This window comes from Triticum aestivum, chromosome 4A (assembly GCF_018294505.1).
Source record: "Triticum aestivum cultivar Chinese Spring chromosome 4A, IWGSC CS RefSeq v2.1, whole genome shotgun sequence".
Classification (NCBI taxonomy): Eukaryota; Viridiplantae; Streptophyta; class Magnoliopsida; order Poales; family Poaceae; genus Triticum; species Triticum aestivum.
This window is the reverse complement of record NC_057803.1, coordinates 704,865,121-704,885,610: the sequence shown is the minus strand read 5'-3', so window position 1 is coordinate 704,885,610 and position 20,490 is coordinate 704,865,121. Positions and strand designations below refer to the sequence as shown.

Sequence of the window (20,490 nt, the reverse complement as noted above, 5' to 3'; positions counted from 1 at the left end):
CCGTAGGGCTTGGAGGTCGCGGGGCGCGCTGACCGCGGTGCGGCCCGCCTGTCCTGGCAGTGTGGAGCGGCTCCGCCGTCGGGCCCGGTCGCTGCTGCGGCTTTGTCATGGCCGGCGGTGGCCTCGATCATGTCCCGGCTATCTCTGTTTCGTCCCTTCATCTTCGCCTTCGGCGCTCCGGCTTCCCGTTCGCCCCACCCTCCACATGGCCTGGCTCGTCTGCACTCTCCCTGCCCTCCCCCGCTGGTCACGCCGTCGGCGGCGCTGGGGGAAACCCTGCCCCCCCCAGACCGGTCGGGACGACGTGGCTGGACTGCGCGTCCCTCCTGGGCCTCGCCTTGGGCTGGCCCACTTGGCCCAGTGTGGGCCGTGGTGGTGTTGGGCCGTGAACCTCCGTGTCTGCAGGCCCACTCAGGCCCACCATCTGGCATCCCTTAGGGTTCCCAATCCAGCCGCGCGGCTCCCCTGCTCCCTCATCCCGCTGTCCCGACTCCGCCCGGTCTCTTCTCGCCCCCGACGCCGCCTCCCGTCTCCGGCTTCGGCGCCGCCCGCCCCCCTCCGCCCCCAGTGATGCCCCGTGACTGGGGCGACGATGCCGGCCGGCCCAAGCGCGGCCGCGACGAGTGCCGGGACGCGGCCCGCTCCTCCCCGGACGGGCTGCGCCGCGAGGCGGACTTGCACCAGCATCTCTCCTCCCGGCCTCCCCATTGCCGTTCTCCTGCCCGCGAGCCCTGCCACTGGCTGTCGTGCTCTGACCGCCGCTCCCCGGCCCGCGACCGTCGTTCCCCTGCCCGCCACGCCTCTCCTCGCGACCACCCTTGCTCGCCCATGGAGTAGCAATGGCGCTCCTCCCGGCGACGCTCGCCGCCCCCCTCCCGGCATTGGGACCGCTCCCCCTCCCCACCACGGCTCCAACAACAGCAATCTGGCACCTCTCAAGTGCCGCGCCGGTATCAACCGCCTCAAAATCAGCCCTCCTTTCCTCCGGTCAATGGTGGCAATGGCGGCCGTGGTCGCCAAGGGGCTAAGAAGAAAAAGAAGAAGAAGAAGAAGGGGCCAACTCGCCCTCCCGCTCCCGCCGCATCCATCGTGTCGGCCCCTCCCGTGCACTCCGGTGCCCCGCGTGATTCCCTGCCATGCTTCACCGGCCATTTCAATGACAAGTATTTCCGGGCGGAGGGAGTACATCTGCCGGGTTACTTCTGTTGGTCATCAGGTTATGAACGTACACTCATTACCGAACTTTTGATGTATTTTCTTCCGGATGGTTTGAGATTTTAGAATAAAGTAAAAGAGAATGTTGGCAATTGGCAGTCGGCTGGTGCGTCTAGGTATGCCCACGGAGAAACCAGGAAAAAATAACAGGAAAATTTTCCATTGGAAATCCAGCATGTGTCCCGTTGAGAGGAAGCCCAGCAAATATTGAAATGGTTCGCTCTCATGCAGCACGGCGTCCGTAATTTTCATGATTCTCTCTCATGCTCCAATTTTCCAGTGGCACTGCATCATGGTTTAAGTGCAAGAGGTATTTCAAACAACTGAAAAGCAGAGCATTTCACAGTTCAAACAGTGCACAAATCTTGGTGAACCGAAATAAATGAAAGCCTAAAATTTCAGAATACATCAGGGCATTAGGGCAACCCAAACGCGGAGACCCATTTTGCCTGCGGGCATCCGTTTCGGTCCGCGCAGACAAAAACAACGACCCAAACAGAGACCTATTTTATTTTGTGTCCGTTTTGTGGCCGCTCTGACCCATTTACAACCCAAATTTGGTCCGCATTTCGGTCGTAGGCGGACACAAATCGCACCCACTCTGCGTCTCTCTCATCCTCCTGTGGCCGGCCTGGCCCATCTGTCATCCACCTCCCATTTCATCTCTCCTTCTTTTCTCTTTCCTCCCGGGCCCACCACTCCCACCACTGGCCACGCCGCCGCATGGCTGCTGCAGCCTCGCGGCTTAGCCGGAGCACCTCCGTCTCTAGCCCGACGAGGCCATGAAGGTTGTACTGGAGACCGAGGAGGCCACGGAGATCGAACTGCTGCGTGTCGAACGGCTCGGACAAGGCGGACGCTCGGCGTCGGCCTTGGCTCCCCAGCGCGCCGCCATCTGGGCTCACCGTGGCCGCACCCTTCTAGCTAGCTAACCGCGCGTGTGCGTGCTTGCTAGCTAGCTGCCGGCCGCATGCTAGCTAGCTAGCTGCGCGCGTGCTAGCCGGCCGGTGGCCGTGTGATAGCTTGCTAGCTCGCGCGCCCGGCCGCCTCGCCGCTCGCGTGTTGGAGCGGTGGAGCTTGCGCGCCCGGCCGCGCCATGGTCGTTGCGTCTACCCGCCATGCATGCCGCCCCTGCCTTGCCGAGCCGCGCGCCTCGTCTCGCGCGTTGGAGCTCTCCGCGCCGAGTCGCCATGCTTGCTGTGCTCGCCGAGCCGCGCTCGCCGGTTTCGTCTCGAGCTTTGGAGCTTGCCGCGCCCAGCTGCACCATGGACACCGCACCGAGCCGCCATGCTTGCTGTGCTCGCCGAGCCGCGGTCGCCCTGCCTCGTCTCGCGCCCCTGCCGTGCCGCCCCGCTTCGTTGGAGCTCACGCGCCCGGCCACCTCCGCGTTATGGCTCGACCGCTGGACTCGCCTCGCGCCCGGCCGGTGCTGCTGGAGCAGGTGGTCGCCCCCGCCAGGCGCCCCTCCACGTCTAGCTACCATGCATGCCGCCCCGCCGTGGCGAGCCGTGCTCGCGTGGGTGTAGCTCATCCCAACGTGCACCGGCGTCGCTGCTTGCTATGTGTTCAACAAAATGCCAGGACGGACATGCACAAAATGCATCTGCCTGCCATTGGGCACACCGACTGACCCAATTAAAAAAGTGGACGTACACACGCGGACGGGCAACCCAAACGGACAAAAAGCAGACAAAAGTTGTGTCCGTTTGGGTCGGCCCGTTGGAGTTGCTCTTACAAGTTTGGCAGAAAAGAACAACAGATAATATGAAAGCATCTGTTATTAAGACAAAACAACAACAAACGGTAACAAACAAACCGGGGCGACAACAAACAACCCCTCGCGCTACCACCTAGGGCGACGCCAAGGGAACCAACTCCTTCATGCCGCCAACCCTCCAGCAAGGCAGATCCCTACTGCCGCTGCCGCTGGCACTGGCCGCGGTGGTGGCGGCGCCCGACGCCAAAAGGGCTAGGGAAGGAGGGTTGCGCGGGATCTCTCATAATGTTGCTGGAGCACCTCGTGCGGGGTGTCCTCATGCGGCAGCCAGGTGGTGTCCTGGTTGTGTGGCGGCAGCCGGCAAACCCATGACTGGCACGGTGCTCCGGTGGGATCCTATGCTATGCGATGAGCGGTGGCGGTAGACGTGGATCTGGCGTCCGGTCAAATCCGTCGTGGTTCGGCTTTGGCCAGCCGGCAGCGCCTGATGGGGCCGGGGTGGGGCAGCCAGAGGTCCTCAACCAGCTTTCCGATGACACCATACATCTCTAACTTCTGTCAGTGGCGAGATCACAGTGCCGCTACTTCAGGTGAAAACTGCGCCAACTTCAGTCATGGCGGACAATGACGGCGTCTTCGACGTCATTTCGCTGTGGAGGCATCGTCGTTGCAAGTTGCATCAACATGATCGGGATGTTCCGTGGGAAACTGTAGATCTGGGTCTACCAGATCGGACAATGACAGCGCCTTCGGTGTCGTTCTCCCTGCTGGGGGCATCATTTTGGAGTAGGAGCTGTCTGGAGGGGACAAGAGGAGGACCGGTGTTACATCTACTGCAAGGTCGCCGACGGTTCCCGGCAACAGGGTACCGTGGAGTTTCGGCTATTGACGCGTGTGGATGGATGTGTTTAGGATGGTGGCGTTGTATGGCGTCGACGGCAGGCCTGGCAAAAGGTCGATGCGTCAGTACTTGCTAAGGAGATGGATCGGTGGAAGATTGCGGCCGCGACCTGTGAGAGTGCGCCAGACCGGTGCGGCCTTCTCCCAGTATTGTGGCTGGGCTAGCACATCCGGCTTTAGATATTAGGCTTTGGTCTGATTTTTATTTGGTATTAGGCTCGAACATTCGGCACCTCTGCTGGGGATAGGAGTAGTTAATATAGTGGATTAAGGCTTACTGATGTTTTACGTTGTAAGGTCATTGTGAATAATTAATAAAATGGCTGCATGCATCGCCCAGATGCAGAGACCGAAGGTATATCCTTCTTTTCAAAAAAAATTAAGATGGAACAAAGTACGGATGCTAACCAATTAATCCATCAACAGTTTCAGTCGCTAACTTGGTAGTTTCTTTTTTTTTTGAACCGGGCAAATCCCCTTTCCATTACTTGAACATAACGGAAATACAACCAAGTTCAGGAAATAGAACGGGAAAGAGGAAAGCGGGTTCAAGCATCGCCGGGAAACCCACCATGAGTACTCGCCATCGAGATTACTCACCATGGGGCAAAAACCCGACGACACTATAAATCCAAGACCCCAACATCTAACTCACGGTTATACCAAAAGACCACCGCTAACAGCTGAGCAACATGCTCCTCAACATCCTCACGCAGGAGGCATCTCGACCAGAAGCAGCAAAACAAAAGGCACAGTAGATCTTCTTCTTTCTCCTCAAACCTATCCTCGGTGCACTCCCCCATCCTGGTGCGCCGTTGCGCAGATCCTCATCATGCGAGACGCGTTGTCCTTCAGCAGAGCTCCTCCAGCCCTCAGGGTCTCAGCATCCTCTTGTCTCAACAATCCTGCCCAGTCACAAAGAAGTGCACATACAGAGAAAATGCATTCAAATGGGGTTTTAAGAGGGATATGTTCAAAAGTAGCTCGGCTGCGGCAAGTCCAAATAGCCCAACACACAGCTGCAATGCCCACCGTATAGAAAACATTGCCACCCGGGAAGAAAGTATAACACCAAACATAAGCCTGCCACAAGTTGTCAGGGCATAAATCTGTACCAAACATACACTCAACTACTCTCCAGGTAACCCTAGCAACATGGCAAGAGAAAAAGAGATGCCAGGAGGTTTCTCTCTCCCCACAAAAGGAACATTTGGGCTCCACCCTCCACCCACGACGTTTCATCACATCTCTGGTCAGCACCGCATCTTGCGATAGCTGCCACATGAAAATTTTAATTTTCAAAGGGATACGAGCTTTCCATATCCATCGATAATCACTCCCAGCAATGCTTTTTTCAAGGTAAGTATAAAGAGCTTTCGTGGTGTAGTAGGGCTTAGGACCCAGCCCCCACTTGATACAATCACTATTCGTGGAAATACATGTTCCCTTAACTGTGGAAACCATCTTCTTCCATTGTTCGTTAAGTTCCGAGGTCAATCTCCTTCGAAAGAAGGTTACAGGATTAGCCTCCAGACAATCCTTCACGACACATTCAGGCTTATTGCAGATGGAAAAAAGCTGAGGAAATTGCTCAGCAAATGGAACTTGGTCGCCAACTGGGTCCATCCATAGCCTAGCTATGTTACTAGCATGCACTACCACTTTCCTCCCAACCATATACAGGTCTTTCACTTTCACAATGGCCTTCCAACACGGAGAATCAGTGATTCTCCCCTTAACCGAGGCTACCGTGTCTCTACCAAAGTATTTGGCTCTGACAATGTCTTGCCAAAGCCCCTGCTTCATCTCAAGCTTCCACCACCATTTCACCAAAAGGCAAATATTTTGCATGTGGAGATCTTTCACACCTAAACCTCCCTTTTCCGTGGATCGACAGATCCTAGACCATCTAACCAGGTAATATCTCTTCCTGTTTTTAGTCACTTGCCAGAAGAATTTTCTTCTGTGTTTATCCAACCTCTCTATGACGGTTTTAGACAAAAGAAACATGGACATGTAATAATATGCAATGTTGGAAATATTAGCATTCAATAAAGTCAGCCTACCCCCCGAGGAGGCATTACTTCCCAGTCCAGATTCACATCTCTTGACAAATTTTGCCTCAAGGTATTCCCAATCCATACCCTTCAGATTCGAATAACTAACAGGAACACCAAGATATTTCATTAAGAAATGCCCAATCTGGCACCCAAAAATATCATCATAATCTTTCAAAATATTATCATCTCCTCCCACGCTAAGAATTTCACTTTTCTGAAAGTTAATTTTCAGTCTCGACATGAGTTCGAACATATACAGCAACAGTTTCAGGTTGAGCGCTTTTTCAGGATTATGTTCAATGCACATGATTGTGTCATCCGCATAGTGCAGAATGGCCACTCCCTTATCTACCAAATCTGAGGCCAACCCATCAATCAACCCGTTTGCCTATGCTTGTAATACCATCTTACACAAGCATTCATCCGCAATATTGAACAAGAAAGGGGACACCGAATCCCCTTTCCGCACCCCTTTGTGGCTCTGGAAGTAAGGCCCCGAGGTATTATTTAACTTCACACTAACCGTGCCATTGTGGAGGATTTTCTCCATCCAGCTGCACCAAGTCTTGCCAAAGCCTCTGATCTCCAGACACTTAAGCAAGAAGTCCCAATTTACCTTATCGTAAGCTTTTTCAAATCAAGCTTGATAATGATGCCAACTCTCTTCTTAACATGCGCATGGTGCAAAATTTCATGCAACGTAAGAACCCCATCCATAATACTCGTGTGTTTAATAAAGGCATTTTGGTGTTTGCTAAACAGGATGTCAGCATAAAGGGATGCTCTGTAGTCTAACACCTTTGTGATCAACTTATATGGGCACCTAAGCAAGCAAATAGGTCTAAACTGTTGGATTTTGTTCGCACCATTGATCTTAGGAATCAAAGTAATGATCCCATAGTTTAACCTTTGAACATCGAGAGTACCCTCATACAAGGCTTCAAAAAGTCTCATAATAGCCCCCTTCACAATCTCCCAACAGTGTTGATAAAACTCCGGTGGAATGTTGTCAGGACCAGGGGCCCTATTACTATTCACTCCAAACAGAGCATTTTTGACTTCCTCTTCTGAGAACGGTCTACATAAAATTTCATTGTCCTCAGCTTTTAACTTCTCCTCCACACCCCATATATTAGGATCCACCTGGAGCAAGTTCCCAGGTGCCGGTCCAAAAAGATATTTATAGAAATCAGTAGCATGTTTCAAAAGATCCTTCGTCCCCTCTATGACAGTATCCCCTACATTTAGGGAGTGAATGGTATTTTTCCTCTTATTGCCATTAGCAATTTTCTGATAGTACGCAGAATTACTATCCCCTTTAAGCAGCCATCTTTCCTTAGACTGTTGTAGTAAGAATAATTCTTCATTTACCAATATTTAATTTAGTTCCACTAACAGTTCTCTCTTTCTACAGAACATTTCAGGATGCATCCTACCTCCCTCTTCTTCTTCTTCAATATTAGCCAAATTTTCTCTAATGTTTATTTTTCGAATCTTCTCATGCCCAAATTTATTAGAAACCCAACCTTTTTTTTGAACGCTTCAATTTGATGTTTAACACATCAATGGGTTCTGTAGCCTTAACATATTGGCTCCAAATCTTTTCCACCAAAGGTAAGAATTCTTCTGATTTGAGCCAACTGATTTCAAACCTAAACTCTCTTTGCTGTGGCACTCTAACAACAGAGTTATTAGAGGACAACAAAAGAGAATTATGGTCAGAGATGTCTCTAATTTTTTTTCTAACATTGACTTGAGGGAAAAGGTCCTCCCAATCACTGCTCATAAGGATTCTATCTAGCTTTTCCAGGGTCGGATGGGCTTGGTCGTTAGTCCAAGTATACACACCTCCATTCATATGGATTTCACTCAAGCACATTACATTAATCACAGAATTGAACATATCTGTCTAAGGAGATCGATACCAATTTTAATTTTTTTCTCCTTCATGCCTGAGAATATTAAAGTCACCCCCAATTAACAGAGGACTTTGTACATGAGCGCAGAAGTCAGCTAATTCAACAAGGAATTCTTGCTTGTCCTTATCATGGGCTGCTCCATATACATTGCATAATGTCCACATTTTCTTAATTTTGGTATCATACACATTAACTTGGAGGATAAACTTGCCTTTCCTCCAAGCAACCACTTCAAATCTTTCCCTTCTAACTCCACAAAGTATCCCCCCGGATTTCCCCGCAGATGGGATCCACTCCCAATCAAAAGCAGTGCAGGGATCAACTTTCCTAAAATAATCATCCTGAAACTTCTTCTTATGGGTCTCCTGTAGACAAATAAAGTCAAGGGCATGATCTTTAATAATATGGGAAAGGCAGGAACTCATCCCTTTCTTTCCTGCCCCCCTACAGTTCCAAAAAATACCAATCATATTAACCCGGTTTCTGTTTCCTCTCCCCTCTGGTGGCCCTGGTATTATGGACAGGGCTGCCAGCTTTTCCTTTTTTTCATCATTAAATCAGGTTTCTGGCTCCTGGTCAAAGGCCTGGATATTGCCACCTGAATTTTAGGGTTTCTTTTCTTCCTAGATCTCACAAGGATGAAGTTTTCCTCTAAATCCTCCTCCCCATCAGCCCAATCAGAACTAATGGGTGTTTTATCCCCCTTCCCATTGGTTATAAACATCATTTTCTCATCTATCACAGCATCAGAATTATGAATACTGTCATTATCACATTTCCTGACCCTCTCCAACTCTCTCAGGATATCAATAGAAGAAAAATTGTTATCCGGGATGATCACACCCATCTTAGATGCTCTTATCATAAGATCATTATTAGAAAGCACATCAAATGAGTTAAAGTTGCAGTTACCTTCCAAGTTTCTCTTCCTTGAAATTGCAACAGCTCTATCTTGCATCTTGTCGCCCATGTTCTGCATATTTCTTGTACTGAATTTTCAGTTCATCTTCAGTTCTAAGTGGAGGGGTGGGAATCACCTCCTCCATTTCCTCAGACGAGACAGGGAACTGTACCGTGTACTCAAAGCGCACCCCGGCCTTGATAGTATCATCCTCCACCATTTCTTCCACCTGAATCTCATCCACATTCAGCCTGTTGTTATCAACAACAAGTAGTGCTTGAGATCCACCCAGGGTTTCCTTTTCACAAGACTCTCTGCCAATGGATTCAATCAAGAGGGTATCATCTGCAGTCCCATCCGACTCCTCTTGTTCCTCTTCCACACTGTCCCTAGGGCTATTCTTATCATCTTTGTCGTTCATGTACACCCCCCCTCTTTTCTTTTCTCATTATCCCTAGGAGTAACTCGAGCAAAATGCTTCCCATGGGATGAGTCCTTTCCAGCCGACTCAACCTGGTTCACACTGCTCGATCTCTCAGGATCTCTGATCAGGATTTTCTCAATGTCATAGAAGAAATCAAAAAAGTGTGTTCCCAGGACGGCTTCAGCCACACCGGGTAGCTCGTCAACATTGCGACATCCCAGCCGGACTCGCACATATTCAAGTTTGTGCAGAGTGGCCATGTCAATCTCCAGGGGGACACCAACCAAAGATGCAACATAAGCCACATTTCTTTCATTTCTTCGTTCCAAAGGAACATTCACCACTCTCACCCAAGCAACCTCCATCACCCCTTTTGCTCCCACATTAGCCGACCAGGGAATGATCTTAGCCACTACCCCGCAAGATCTTAAGGTCATTTTGTCATTGTAACATGCTTTTTTCACATCTCTTTGATTAGGGAAGTGCATAACATAAGACTTAGGACCTATAGGGCGAGCAGTACAATGCCACTTGGTCCCAATGTAATCGGAAAAAACATCTTCAAGCTCCTTCGCACTAGCTTCCCCCTCAATCACTGTAATCACTACACTTGTGGCACGTTCCTTAAGCTGCTTAGCAGTGCATGAGTCTGGAATGTAAAAGAAACCCTGGCCCTTGCCCTGGAACGCGCACATAGGAGCCGTACACTCCGAGGGAACAAAAGTAGGGCAAATCGAAGCCAAGTGCCCCATCTTACTGCATCTCTCACAAAAAGCTTGCAGGCAACTAGCAGGAGTATGGCTAGTAGCTTTGCAAATTGGACAAGGATCATAATTCATTGTAGGGGGCACCTGGGTAGAAGATTCACCCCGCTGGGCCGCCTCCGGAATCTGCTTCCTTCTGGTAGCGTTGTCGATGTTGCAATCCGGTGGGTTAGGGTTCAGGTGCTTCTCCACCCATACCCCCCAGATCTGGCCTTCTTGGCCCGCTCCGCCGCGTCGTCCCAGCGCGTGGTGTCGTCCGAGGCCGACGCCGTCTGCTTGTTCGTGGAGAGGTCGTCGTCGACCGCCTCCCTGGACCACGAGAACCGGCCCCGACTGCGGCCCCGATCGAAGCGCCCGGCGCCGCGCCCTAAACACCCAGCCCCGAAGCCATCTCTCCGATTTCCATGGAAGAAGCGATCTCCACGCCCCTCCATCGTCTTCGGAGCGCGCGATTCGGAAGCCACCACCGCCACGAAGGATCTGCTATCCCCTCCAACTTTCCCCTCCCACCACAGAAACGAGGAAGAAATTTTGGATCTAGGGTTTTGCGGCGCTTCCCAGAAGTGAGAGAACGCGGCGTCTAGGTCACGGGCGGGGGTGGGATGGGCTTTTATACCAGATGCGCGTCTTGTCTCCCCGTCGCGGCGCCCGGGATCCTCATCCACGTGTCGAGCATCCATGGCGGATGACCCGCCCGTGCCTGGGTGTGGCCCAAGGATGCCCCGGTTCCGCCGCCACGTCCCCGCGGTGTACCGCGGTGCACCATTCGTACCACCGCGTGTGTGGATCTGACTCGGCGCCGCTGCGTGCCCCACCGGAATCCGGTCCCGCACCCTGGCTATATGGCAGGGGAACAAGATGGCCTGCCCGGTGTCGATCTGCTCGCCCTCCTTGAGATATCGCGCGTCGACCGTCACACCCCTCTCGTCGAACAGGGCAATCCGAAACGTGTCGTGTCGGAGGCTGATCTCGCCGTCGGCGAAGGAGAGCGTGCGTGCCGCCGCGAAGTCAGCCGCGTACGAGACAAGCCAGCGCACGTCGCTCGCCATCATCAGAACCCACTTTGCAGCATGGGTCATGTTGTGCTCATCGATTGCAACACCTAACTTGGTAGTTTCAGTCACTAACTTCCACATTTTTTATCTTTACATGGTGTCCCATGCCAGGAACTTCTTTCCAGATGTTACGTATGTTCGTATCAACGGTTCGAGCACCAGTAACTCCAGATCTTTCTGCAACTTCTTTAGGACCTCAACGGATTTGTCAGCTCGGTCTACGACTTTCTTCTTCTCAAAGTAACCCATCAAGGTCTGTGCACCATCAAGACTTGCCCCAACGTACCTAGAGCCAGGGCTCAGCCTCCTCGGCTCCTCCTCCTTAAAAAAAGAAAGTTAGGGTTTATGCCTCTCGCCGGCACAGGGCCATGGAGGCGCGGTGGATCCTAGGGCCATGGAGGCGCGGTGGATCCTGGCAAGGGCCGGCGGGAGGGCTCCGTTTTTAGTTGGGTTTTTTTCAATCTTGTTAGGGTTTGTGTTCTACTCAGGAAGGCGAGACGGCGGCGGCTCCCTGAAGATGGAATAAAGGTCTCCCCACCTAGCCCCCGTTCCGGCGGTGCGTCTAGCATCGTTGGTGGGCGTGTGGAGGTGTGTCTCCGTCAGATCTATCTTTGGTGGATTTGCTCGGATCTCGTCGTTGTTCGTCTACGTTGTCTTCGGTTTGAATTCTTCCGATCTACGTTATTTTTCATCGGCGGCGGTTGCTGTTCTGGGGTGCTGGTCCTATGGGGCCTTAGCACGACAACTTCCCGACTGTCTACTACAACAAGTTGTACCCGGCTCCGGCGATGGAGGGGCGATGACGGCGGCGCGCCTTCGGCTCGTTTCGGTGCTTGTAGTCGTCGCTAGGTGGTATACGAATCTAGATGTAATTTTTATTTCTGATATTCGTTGTACTGCCATGATTGAAGATGAATAGATTGGAAGTTTTTTCGCAAAAAAAAAAGGTCTGTGCACCATCCCGCAAAAAAAAGGTTTGTGCACCATCAGTATTCATTTCCGTGCGCAACTAAGATTTGTTTGGTTTTACATTCCCTTATTTCCAAGGTAGCTACTCCCTCCATCCCAAAATATAAGCACATTTTTAACACTAGCATAGTGTCCAAAATATTCTTATATTCTCGGGCAGAGGGAGTAATTTACAACGATGATAACTGCCCAAGTCTTCAAGGAGGCACTTGGCAAGATCATACTCATCTGTAACCAAACTATCACTCGTGAACAAGTATGTTGCTGGATTCATCAGGCTTCACTCACAGACCAGGCTGCAGCTGATTTGAGAGCTCGTAACTCCCTGTAGGTTTCCTCTTTCATCGTCGCTGGACAGAGACTATGACCGAAATAAGCAAGTTTAACTTTTAGTACAAAGTATGGTCAGGACTGGCTGGGTACCCCCCCGCTTCGAAAGGAAGGACATGAAAAAAAAAATACAGTACATGGTAGTAAAAAAGAGTGAATACCGTCTCAAGATAATTTCCTCCGTACTATCGTCAGTTTGGATGAAAATAAAATAGTATACAACTTTGTCTCCCTGATAACAGCGCTGAAATAAACTCTAACACGTCTATCTCAGTGCAGAAGATGACACCATCCAACGGCGCGGCTTCTGCGTACGCTTGCCAAATCCATCCCAGCCCAAATGCAAGTTCTTCTTCCGGTTGTTGTGGGCTTGTGGCTGAGGAAAAGAACGCTGAGTGAGCAAGCCATGGTGAGTACTTTACCCTTTACCGAAAAAGGCTTTCGCACAGTATGGTACATATGAGAAATGATCTGACCTAATTTAGAGGGAAATGATTATTATACACATTGTATACACATTTGACCGTCATTGTTCTTTGTTCTGATCAATAGAAAATCATGCACTATCTAGCCAACTTGAGGAAGATTCACATAGATAATGGCTACAAAGGTAGAAACCATTCAACCATGTTGGCTGCAAGGTACATCTGGTGATTTAGGGAGTTCAATTGCATGCTTTGACTTGGAAATCTGGATTCCAATCGATTTGAGCTTAATGCCTGCATCAATAGCGTATGATGAAGTCCTTCATGCTCTTATTGCATTATGGTCATGCTAGTTAACTCTTCATTAAATAGACTCCATTCAGCAGCATCACACTTTCTGAGCTGCTAAGTTAACTAAAGTTTCGAGTATCAGTCTGCCTCTACATATACTTGGGACCATTTTACACCTTTTTTGTTTGTGTTCCTTCAGTTGTGTGACTTTTGATGGTTCTTTTTGCTAGTGAGGTGAGATTTTAGAAGAAACTGAAAAGGATATGTGAGTTGTTCGATCATGGCAAATTTGGTAGCTTTAACCAGCTGCCCCACAGGCCAGCAAGGTTCGGTTGTAAGATCGAAGCTCGGATGGGTGCCTGCAGAGGAGCGGGCTGCTCCACGAGGAAAAGTAAAAAGAGGAGAGACAAAGAGGAAGCGCAGGGGAAAAGGAGGAAGCAGATGACCACGGTGGAAAAGGCAGGGAAAAAGGAAGAAGCCTCCTATGGTTGCTCAATTTTGCTTCACATATTATGAATAAATGATTCCATTTAATTAGGAATTCCCAAATGCGCTTGTGATAATCCCATATACCAAAGCCTGCCCAGCGGCCTTGGCAGGTTCTTTTCATACTCGTTGTTTCGCAAGAGATCTCATTCAGCCATAATAAGTATTGTCATCTGGTAGAACATCACCAGCCTTCATGTCCTGTATGATGCTGGGAACCTTCTCATGTTGGTTAACCTTCATGTATAGTGTCATTAAGCTGTTGTAGGACATGGTAGTGAAAAAAAAGTTGAGCTCCTTCAATAGTTAGCAAAAGTATTTATTTTTATGTTGGAAGTGTTGCTATCTATTCAAAATGTTCGGGCAGTTCCGAAGCTGCAATGTCCCCAATACAATCTGGAGGGACATGGAACCATTCCTGCAACCTTCCTTAGTTAAAATATCTGCGGCACCAATAACCGAACGCTTCACCTGCTCAACCCTAAATTTCTGATGACTTTTAATCATCTCCTTCACTTCTTCAAAGAGCGGCCCCATTGCAGATAATCGCTCAATAGCTAGCAAAGGATCTGATGGGCAAGAAACAATGATTTTCACGTTGTGCACAGTAATTTTCTTGTAGTGCCAATTTTGCATTCAAAGTTGTGACAGATCTTCACAAATTTTGACAATCCAGACGCACTCACACAGGTGCACTTTTGAATACCCGCCACAAAACCATATATAATTCAGGGTGGCAAAGTATTCACTCATCGCAGCTCATATCACATATTTAAGGGCATTGCAGTCAGAGACTCACACACAAATTCAATTTTTGTTTCAAACAAGGGAAGCATGTATAGTTCATTCTTTAGTCTTTACGCAAGACAAGGCCACAACACAACTGAAAAGCAGAGTATCTAAAACAGCCCATCTGAAAAGCAGAGCACTTGCAACAGCCCAAGGACTGTGATGGCGTGCAGAAGCAGCCAATGAACAAAAAATAAATGACAGTCTAACATTTCTGTATACATCATGACGTTACAGGTTTTGTGGAAGAAAACTGCAAAAATATGGATAGCACCTTCCTGCCTGTTATTGAGATGAAACAAAGTGGGATGCTAGAGAAAACCACTGTAATTGATTCACTTGTGATGATAATCCCCCAAGTCGTTCCCGCGGGCGACTCCGCCTAGCAACCCTAGCGCCACCGCCCCAAACTCCTCGCCTCGGCCTCCCCTTCCTCACCGGCCAAAGGCCGCGTAGCGTAGGCAGAGGCGGGGCGTCTCCTCCCGTGCGCAGGTGGCGGGCGTCGCAGGGCGCCTCCTCCTGTCAGTCGGTGTCGGGCGGCGGGCCTCCCCTGCTCCAGCCCCCTTCCCTCGGCGTCATGGTGGCCTGCCGGAGTGGCCTCCTCTCCCCCTCCCCCTCCCCCCTCGAGCGACGGCTTGTGGGGCTATGGGCGTCAGTTGCTCTGGCAGAGGATTGGGGTGTCTCCCCTAGATCTGGTTGGTGGCGGTGGTTGGTCGCGGCGGGATGGCCGGCGGCCCTGCTAAGGTGTTCGTGTTGCCGATGGTGGTTGTGCTGTGCCGGTGGGGTGGTGAGGTTCCCGGTGGTGTTGGCCAGGGTGTGGAGGCGCAAGATCTGTGGTGGGGGTGGCGCACGACAGCGGTAGTGGTGGTGGAGCGTGCCATCTGGATTGACGTCGTTTTTCCGGCGGGTGGCGCCAGTTGGGGCACTGGCCTGGCGTGGCTGCTGCTCCGGCTGTGGGCAGTGGCGGCGAGGTGGCTCGGCTCTCTGTGGAGGCTTCCATTCGCCGAGCCGCCATCACGGTAGCTCGACAGGATGGCTGCGATGGCGGTTGGCTTTTCGGCGTCGGCTCATTTGTAGGCGGCCCGTTTCGACCTTCAGTCCCTCTCCTCATATCTTGGTCGCTACCTTCATCGACGGGTTGGCCCTCCCCCGTCTGCGGTCCATCGTCCATCTCGCACTCAGCAGCGGGACCGTGCTCGTCTCGCACCCGACAACATGAAAGACCTCATCTCGAGCCCGGCACCAGGACCAACCTCGTCTCATGCCCGGCAGCAGGACCGACCTCATCTTGCACCCTGTGTTGTAGGACGGGTCGATGGAGGTCAGTTTTGGCCGGCCAATTGGGTTTTGGCGCTGGGGGCCGCCCACGGGTGCGAAAGGTGGGTCCTTTTGGCATGTATCTTTGGTTGGGGTAGTGGTGGGTCTCGGGTGAGGTAGTGTCAAGGTCTTGGATACCAGGGTGGTGGCCCTGGTGGTGGTGCTGCGGTGCTCTTGGGTAGTGCCCGTGGCTTGGTGCTGCTCGGTTGCCATGGCCGTGTGGGCGGCCTGGTCGCCGAGGTGTGGCAGTGAGTATTGGACGGGGTGAAAACCTGATCTATCTTCGGACAGACCGGCGGCGACGAAGCTCGTTCCCTTCTTGGAGGCGTCGTTGCAGCTCTCATTACTCGTCGTGTTGCTCTAGGGGAAACTTTGGTCCTCGGTCGGGGGGTGGCGGGGCTCTCGTGTCGTATAATTTCTGAAGGCGCCGCCTTGAAGCACACGGTTCTTCGTATGCGGCTTCATCTCTCCGCGGTGGTGTTGTTGCACTCAGCGCCTATATATCCTACTTTGGGTGTGTGTGCGTGTGTTGTGGTGGCGTGCGTTTGTACCGGGTCTATGGATGGTCGTTGCTTTATATATAAAGCGGTGCAAAAGCCTTTTTGGTAAACCAAAGTTAATTTGAAAGTTGGAACATACTTGTAGGTTTCCTCCTTAGCCATCCCTAGACATATATTATGATTCTAATAAGCAATGTCAACTTCTACGTAATTTGTTAATGATTAGCTGACTACTTCAGAAGAAAGTGCTTCCAAAAATTGCATAGTAAAAGAGTGTGAGAACAGCCAGAGAAACAAATTACCTTCATTCTATCATTAGAAGTTGCATGAGAACATTCTATCAGTAGTTTGAGGGGGACTGGGTGTAACTTCACCTCCAAGCAGTCCTGCCTACCAGTAAAAATGAGCAAAAATTTTAGTTTCAATGAGAACAGTACGTGCTGCTGGCCAACACGAGAAACATTTGGTCCTCATCAGATACACACCATTCATCATGCTTATCGTGCTGCCAATGTAATTGACCTTCTGAATGTTGCTCACTCCTTCTCTTTATATATCTCGAAGCATATGCAGATTTTCTTATGGGTTCCCTTCTGTTGACCATCAGGTTATGAATGTACATTGTTATTGAAACTTTGATGTTTTTTCTTGCCAATGAGTTGAGATTTTAGAACAAACTGAAAGAGAATGAGCACAATCTTCATGGTTAGCCGCATCGTTTGGCCACTGAGAAACCAGGCAACAGAAAAATGTTGTGCTACACATGCTGAAAAATCTTATTGTGCTGCAATTTTTTTTTTGAAATGGTCACTTGGGAGGAAAGGCTCCCCACCTGAATATATTTCAAAAGTCAGCAGGTGTTACAGGGTTCACAAATGATGTGAGGAGAGGAACTCAAGCCACAAGCCGGCGTGGCCCTTTAAGGAATCAGACTTAAGCCAATGAGACCAAATAACCAAATTATCCATGATAGCTCTAACAGAAACAGAAGCATCGATATCAAGCCCTTGGAAAACTTTCTTGTTTCTAGCATCCCAAATTTTCAAAGGATGAGAAGGAACATGAAGGGACAAACTGAAGTAGGCAGCTTCGCGGGAAGGGGGTGTTGAAGACCTCGCTAATGGGCACGACGGTAGGCCGAATGCCCGTTGCACTCCAAATCCCTCTGGCTGCTGGGCAGGAAAAGTAGAGATGGTCGCTGTCCTCCAAAAAGTGACTACATCTCGGGCAAACTTCAGTATCCAGAATGTTCTTCTTGTGCAGGTTGTGCCTTGTATTGAGGCGGTCAAGGTAAGACAACCAACCAAAAAATCAAAATATCATAACTTTTTTGGCACCTTTGAGTCCCAAATATCAGCGAGCATTGGCTCAGCAAGCTGAACCGAGAGGGCAGCATACGCGCCACGAGTGGAGAAGGCAGCACCGTTGAGCAAGCGGCGAGTATCCGGAACCTAACAGTCCTGCAACAACGAGTTTAGGGAAGCAAGTTCTGCGATTGCAGCAGAGATTAGCCGATTACAAAGAACAAGTTTGATCATTGTGCTGCAAATGTTGAAAATGTTCTATCAGATGCAGAAGTGCACAACTTGCCCCGCTTGAAGTGTGTATAGTGTCCTGTTGAGAAGTACTCGGTGTGTGCTTCGTGATAAAATGGATCGAAGTGTGTAGTGGAGGTACTGTATTCCTTTTTCGCTTGTTCCGGGTGATTAAAGAGCGTGAGTGATACAATTTTTCCTTCCCCATAATTATGGCGAGAATATAACAAAGTGTTATTCATCTGCTCGATGTTTATATTATCAGTTTGACACCATCCTTGAACATATTCGTCCAGTATTCGTAAATTGCTTATTGCATTATGTTTTTGCCTATCTGTGAACCTTGATCAAGAGAAGGCTACATGCTCCAAGGAAATATCCATTGCGTCCTATCCTTGGTAAACTGCGAGAGACATTTAGAATAGAAATGAAGCAAGTTGTTGTCACGAGAACCAGCGACTAGGCTAGATCATGGTTTTCCTCTCAAAATCAAGCCCGAGCGTATTGATCTTTTCTGTGGCTATTCCTTGGTCAGTGAGAAAAAAAGTATGTTCTTTTAAGCTATTTCACTTTCCGTTCATCCACATGTACTCTCCCTGACAAGGTATGCAGCTTCTATTTATTTTTGCATAAAACTCCAAATGATGGTTGCAATAATCACTCAATATTAGCAAATGAAATAAAAATATGTTGGAAGTGTTGCTATTTATTCAGAATGTTCGGGCTGGTCTGAAGCTACAATGTTTCAAATACAATCCGAAGGGATATGGAACCATTCGGGCAACCTTCCTTAGCTAAAATATGTCCGGCCCCATTAACCGAATGCCGCACCAACTCAACCCTAAATTTCTGATGACTTTTAAGCATCTCCTCCTCTTCAATGAGCGGTCCTCTCACAGATGATCGCTCAATAGCTAGAAAAGGATCAGACGAGGGAGAAACAAAGATTTTCACAATGCACAATGATTTCCAGGACCTGCCAATTTTGCATTCAAAGTTGTGACAGATCTTCACAAATTTTTACAATTCAGACGCACTTACACAGGTGCACTTTCGAGTACCCGTCACATAACCATATATAATCCAGGGTAGCAAGTATTTATTCATCGCAACTCATATGACATATTTAAAAGCATTGCGGTAACGAACTCACGGTACATGAATTCATTTTTTGTTTCAAACAAGCCAAGCATGTATACTTCATTCGGTACCAAAGACAAGGCCAAAACATAACTGAAAGGGAGAGTATTTCAAACAGCCCAACTGAAAAAGCAGAGCACTTGCATCAGCCCGAAGCGTGCAGAAGCAGCCGATGAACAAAATCAAATTGCAGACTAACGTTTCAGTATAAATCCTGGCATTACAGGTTTTGCGGAAGAAAACAGCTGAAAATTTGAAAGCACCCTGCTGGCTGTTATGATATGAAACAAAGTGGGACGCTAATCAATGTAATCAATCAACACAGATGGAACCCACCAGCTTGTCAATTTCCTCGCTTAGTACATGAATCAATTTCAATTCCAACAAACGAAACATGTATAATTCATTTGGTCGACCAGACCAGAGTACAACTGAAAAGCAGAGCTTTTCAAAAATCCCAAGCACTCCGACGGGGTGTAGAAGCAGCGAACAAACAGAATTGCATGTCAAGCTTACATTTAAGTATGCATCCTGCCGTTATGGGTTTGCAAAAGAAAACTGCAAAAAAATCTGAAAGCACCCTGCTGTCCGTTATTGAGAAGAAACAAAGGGGGATGCTAATAAACATTATCAATCAACACAGATGGAATCGACCAGCTTGTCAGTTTCCTCACTGAGTTCCACGTTTTCGATCTTCAGAATCCCGGGGAACTTCTTCCCAGCGGCTCGAACACCACGGTCCCCAGATCTTTCTGCACCTTCTTTAGCACCTCGAAGAAACTCGCAGCGCCGTCCATGTCTTTCTTCTTCTCAAAGTAGCCCATCAAGGTCTTGGTCATGTCATGTGGCGGCACCCAAATCCTGCCGCTGCTGTGTCCCTTCTTGATTGCACGGTCGGCGCACCAATGGGCATTCTTCAGGTCCCCTACCTTGAGATAGTGCTCCATGAAGATCTCCCACGTCTTCGCGTTAAGCCTTCCTCCGTGCATCTTGGCACGCTTCTTGAGAGCAATGGCCTTGTCAAGCATACCCTCTGTAACGTATGCTTTCATCAGAGCATTTGCAACCCCGGATGTCGTATTTAGGACGTTTCAGGTCAAGCTCCTCTGTTCCCTTATCATCTGATTTCTTAATATGAGAATCATTGTTAACTGGACAGCTATCTTCTTCTTAATCAATGGATGAGCCAAAACTTTTGCCTCCGTTTCAAAAAAAAAAAAATCATTGTTAGATGCCTCGTTTGAAGTTTTTTCCAACTTAGCCGTTTCAGTTGTGACAGCATCAGTTGCTTTAGTCGTAGGTGGACGGATGTACCAGGATTCCTATTGATTGAAACAGGCCTCAGCAGGCAGATTTTCAAGTTCGCTAGAACCTGAATCATGTTATGATGGCCAGATTACTGTATGTTGTCCAATCAGGTGCAACGCGGCCATCCCTTTTCATCTCTTCAATCACCATCCACCCTCTCGACCCCTGATATGTCCTAATGAGCTATTAGTGACATCATCCAAACATTATTGATGCGTTTGGTTGCCCGCATCTACCCCACCAGGCCCGCGATGAAAGAGTTTTGCCCGTTTGCTTGGTTGGGTCACATACAAATATTGGCCCACATAGAACTTAAAGCACTCCCCAGTCGGGCCTGCTAAGATCTCAACGGACCTTAATGTTGGTACGGCAGCTGCAGTATGTCGGGACCGGGATGGCAATTACTTTTGTTAGAAAAGGATGAATACCCCCGGCCTCTGCATCT

At 49.4% G+C, this 20,490-nt stretch overlaps 1 pseudogene; it reads right to left on the bottom strand.

The window, feature by feature from the left end:
* Positions 1 to 19,367: 19,367 nt before the first annotated feature.
* LOC123084340 (pentatricopeptide repeat-containing protein At1g60770-like) lies at positions 19,368 to 20,277 on the bottom strand (annotated as a pseudogene).
* Positions 20,278 to 20,490: the final 213 nt, after the last annotated feature.